Here is a 4,558-nt window from a genome sequence, read left to right as displayed (position 1 = left end):
AAGGAGGCTCAGTGGAGGCCCAGAACAGCCCCCGGGTGGGGTACGCCTGACTTAGGTGGCCCTGGGCGCCGCAGCGGCTGGGGGCTGTATCCACAGCGAGGGGCTTCAGCCTAAGGGGCCCCTTCAAGCTCCACTGTTCCCTCCCGAGTGGTCACCAGGGGCAGGGCTACTCCTGTCCCCGCCCAGCCAAGGTTAATAGGCAACAGGTTTGCTCCCCTGGGTGTGTGGCCTGCCCTGACCCCTCGGCCACCAGGGGGGTGTCACTCTGACTGAACCTTCTAGCAAGCCCAGGAGCGTTTGCCTCACCGGTGACGGCGTGGTCTTAGCAGCCTGTTGGATGTTGAGGGCCTGGAGAATTCCTTCCCCGGAGGGGAAGAGACCCAGGAAGGCTTCCCGGAAGAGGGGGCAGGCAGCACTTGAGCTGCTGTGGGAGGTGGCAGAGGAGAGGCGGGCAGCTGACGAAGCGTGAGGAAGGTGACGAGCTTGAGGCTGAGGTTACTGGGTGACAGTAGCTGTGGGGGCGCTTAGGGGAGACAGAGGCCTACAGGGTGCTGGCAGCCAGCCGTGGGGACTTCCCTCCACTCCACCCCCCTCCTCATGGGGGAGGGCCCCTGGGCTCCCTCAGCCCCGTGTGACTGACCCACCCTCTCCTCTCTACACCGCCTGCCCCGTGGCCGTGGCCGAGGTCTGTGTCAGCTGTTTCATTTCAGTTAGCGCAGGAATGTTCTGGCTCTGCACTTGCCTGGACCAGGACCCTCGTGCTGGCTGGAGCTGCCTGGGTGTAGTCCCTGGAAGAACAACTGCAGCCCCCACTCACACCCTCCCGGGCCCTCTCACCCGCCCGTCCTGCCCGCTGGGTGACCTTGGCGGGTTGCATAACTTCTCTGAGCCTTTAGAAACTAAAGGGCCCCATAAGGCCGAGGCCGGCTTGGGTGTGCTGGGTTTGGGCCTCATTAGCTCATCCCCCGGAGCTGGGATTATCTCATGTGCTCACTGCCGACGCCCTCTCGAAGTCCTGAGCCGCCCACATGGCGGGTAGAGCCAGAATTTGCTGCAAGCACAGTAAAAATAATCGCACTGGGACGGGAGCCCGCACGTATGGCCGGTGGGCGTCTGGGCGCTGGGCTGTTCCTCCACTAGCTGCTCAGAGCAGTCACACACGGCCCAGCAGTGACTCGCGCGGTCACTCCCTGCTCAGCTGAAAGCCAAGACGCAGCTTCCCCACCCAGCGTGTGAGATCTTTTGTGATCTGGCATCCATGTCCCTCGCTGGACCTCAGAGAGCCCTCAGCCACCCCCAGGATCACCCCCACATCACCCTTCAGGCCCCGGGGAGACGCTGCTCCCCGACCCCGAGTCCCGCCCTCACCATTCCGCATCGGTGCTTGTTTCGCTTGGACACACAGGGTGACCGTCCAGGTGTCTCACGGGGCGCCAGGAAGGTGAACCTCACTCCTCCCCAGCCTCCACTTGGCTCCTGTAAAGTGGGGTGAGGCGGCTGGGAGCAGGAAGGGAGCGTGGGGTCAGATGCTCTCATTTTACTGCCGTTCCAGGGTTCCCTGGTCGCACTTGCTTTTATTTTTTGCATTTTTGGCGCTGGGCATTATCGGCTGGATCCTGGCCACTTCCAGCCAGCGGCAGGTCCAGACCCTTCAGGAAGAGCAGCGCCTCCTGGCTGGGAGTCCTCACCACGGAACAGGGCCCGCCCGGCGTGGGGGCGGGGCGGGCCGGCTGCGCCTCGCGTCTGGCTCTCCCAGGCAGCCCCTGACGCCCGAGGCAGGAAACCCCTCCGTCCCCCAGCGCCAGGCTGGGGGCGAGAGATGCTCGCGCCGGCCCCGCCCCCGCGTGCTGGGCCTCTGCATTACCATGGGGACGGCGCGGTTGCCAGGGCAACCGCCTCCCGCTGGCCCGCCATCCATCACCCGCGGAGGTGGCACGGGGGCGGGCTGGCACAGGAATGGGGGCGCAGCCCGTGCCCTGCAGGCCGCCGTGCCAGGCAGGCGCGTGGGGAGGGGTGGCGGTGTTCTCCGGTGCTCTCCTCCGCGGGCCGCTCTTTGCTGGGCCCCAAACTTCGGGCCGGGCCGCTCGGCCGCGGCGCTGACAGTGTCCGGCGCGGGCCAGTCCCTGCGCTGGGTCCGGAGGCTCGGAGGCTTTGCCTACTGCGGGTCCTGGGGTCCCTGGTGGCACTTGCTTCTGTATTTTGCATTTATGGCGCTGGGCATTATCTCGCTTGGTCTTGGCTGCTTGGCAGCAGGCGGCAGGTCCAGACCCTGCAGAAGAGCTGCCCCCTGCCGCTCCCCTCTCCCCCAGCGGCTCCTCCCTGGGTGGGTCCCTGGAGGCCACCTTGGAGCTGGAGAGGGAAGTGTGCTGGAGCCGAGTGGGCAGCTGTGGCCGGAAGCCTGGCGCTGCCCCTTGCGAGCTGTGGACATGCCATCTCGGGGCCTGGGCTTCCGGCGTGCGGCGTGGGAAGGGCATAGCAGACCCAGGGGGCGGCAGTGCAAAGGCCCCGAGGTAGGTGTGGACCTGGGCGGTAGAGGTGGCCACGCGAGCGGAGGGTGGCGGAGGGGCGAGGACAGGGAGCTGGGGGCCGTGTCCTCTGGCTGTGGTCCCTGCAGGGTGGCAGGGCGGGGAGGCCTGAGGTCGGGAGAGGGGCTCACTTTGAGGCGCTGCCTGTGGGTGTGTGGAGAGGAGGGGTCGCTAGGGGTCAGGAGGTACAAGCATCGGGAGGCCTGGGCTGGGGGTGCGCGGGCTGCGCCCAAGGAGAGGCGAGGCCAAGGGGCAGGTGGCACCTGCCTGTGTCACACAGAGCGTGGGACAGACTGACCGTGCTTGTTGCTCTGGCCGCTCCGGAGGGGCCTCCAGGTCCCGCTGCTGGATCAAGTCTTTCCTGAACGTCACCAAGCTAAACCCAGCGGGGGAGGGGAGCAGGAAGCCCCAGGAAGTGCACCTGGGGCCCGGTGGGGGGCAGGTGCCACCTGCCAGGTAGGGCAGAGCCAGGTGGGGTCGCTTGGGCCTCCCCATGCAGAGGCGAGGCTGTGGGCTCGAGCAGCCGGCGCTCCTCGGCCCTGAGCCCTCACGGAGCGCGTCTGGGTGGGAGCGGGTGGTCAGTGCGGACGTGTGGCTTGGGCGTCTGCTCCCTGCTACGCCCCAGGGGTGCCGGGGTGCCGGGACACTCATAGAGGAGCTGGCAGATGGGGACCCTGAGGCCAGAGAGGTAGAGGCTCCTTGCAGGCAGAGTGCGCCGGCCCTGCTTCAGGGCCAGGGATGTTGGAGGTGGTGACAGGCAGTTTCTGACCCTGTGAAGAGGGGGGCTTGGGGCGCGGCCTGTTCCAAACCCTCCCGCAGCACACCTGTGGCCCAGGTCCCCCAGGGTGGCCCTGTGCTCACTGGGGGTTGGGGCAGAGAATCAGAGGCCCCGGGACAGAGGACCCCTCCTGCGCCTCCGCCTCGCTGCAGGCTGGGTTGAGGCGCCCCTGCGGGAGCAGGGGAGCCCCAGGTTTCCCGGGCAGCAGTTTACTCAGCTCCAGGTGTGCAGCTTCCAGACGGGGCGTGGTGGGGCCTGGCCGAGGCAGGAGGGGTGGGGGTGCCAGGGCTGTGGGGAGCTCAGGGACCCAAGCGGCCACTGAAGCACCAAGCGAGAGGCAGGGCTGGCCGTGAGGCAGGGGCTGGGGGCGGCCAGTCCCCGGTCCTGGGCCTCCTGCCCCGGGAAGCCCCCACAGCCCGCAGCCGCGGCCTCCCCCCCCCGGGGCCGCACCAGCTGGGCTGCCGGCTCTGGCTCCCAGGAACATCCCTCGGCGGGAGCGTCGGGGTGGCTTTGCTGTGTGGCCCTGAGAGGCCCACGCCCTCTCTGGTCGAGCTTCCCGGGAGACTCAGGGTTGCGGTGTGAGGAGTGCCCGCAGGCCCAGGGCAGGAGCCAGTGTGGCCCCCATGCACCCCGCAGGGTGCTGGCGGGGGAGCCGGCGGGCAGCCGAGTGGGGGCCTGTCCTGCTGGCGCTCGGTCAGGGAGAGCCGTCACCTCCCGAACAGACCCTCTTCTCCCCCTCCGGGCCCCCCTCGGTGCCCCCTCCTCCCGGCCCTGCCTGGGTCTCGGGACCCGGGCCGCCCCCCGTGCCAGCGCCCCGTCTTGAGGGCTGGCAGGAGGACTCAGCCCGGAGGAAGACCAGAGGAGAAGGGCTGGCTGCGGCCACGGGGCGTGCGGCCGAGGGCCTGCGCTGGTCCGGCTGAAAGGTGGCAGGCTGGGCCCCGCCCGACCTGGTCTGTCCCCCCCCCTCGGTGAGGCCCTGACCTGCCCCTCTGCACCCCTCTGCGCCCCTCTGCAGGGTCCTGGCGGCAGAGACCACGTCACAGCAGGAGCGGCTCCAGGCCATCGCGGTGAGTTTGCCCTCAGAGGACGCAGCCCGGGGGGGTCAGGGTCTCCCCACATCCCAGGGCTTGGGGCCGGGAGGCCACCAGGACGAGCTGAGGGCTGATTTATGTCTTTGGCAACGTGCACGCCTGCTGGTGCGTTCAGATACACGGAGACCCCTCGGTCCTGAGAGCGCCCCTCCCGGCCCGGCCCG

At 68.7% G+C, this 4,558-nt stretch overlaps 1 protein-coding gene across 1 annotated transcript in view; it reads left to right on the top strand.

Moving 5' to 3' along the window:
• Positions 1-2,314: 2,314 nt before the first annotated feature.
• PALM (paralemmin) overlaps positions 2,315-4,558 on the top strand; it is a 16,757-nt gene continuing 14,513 nt past the window's right edge. Inside the window, exons 1-2 of the mRNA XM_012729438.1 lie at positions 2,315-2,510; positions 4,319-4,370. The gene's annotated coding sequence lies outside the window, so the exon portion shown is untranslated. The remainder of the gene's footprint in view (positions 2,511-4,318; positions 4,371-4,558) is intronic.

This window comes from Condylura cristata, unplaced genomic scaffold (assembly GCF_000260355.1).
Source record: "Condylura cristata isolate star-nosed mole 26May11 unplaced genomic scaffold, ConCri1.0 scaffold00025, whole genome shotgun sequence".
Lineage (NCBI taxonomy): Eukaryota > Metazoa > Chordata > Mammalia > Eulipotyphla > Talpidae > Condylura > Condylura cristata.
This window is presented reverse-complemented; position numbering and strand designations above follow the sequence as displayed.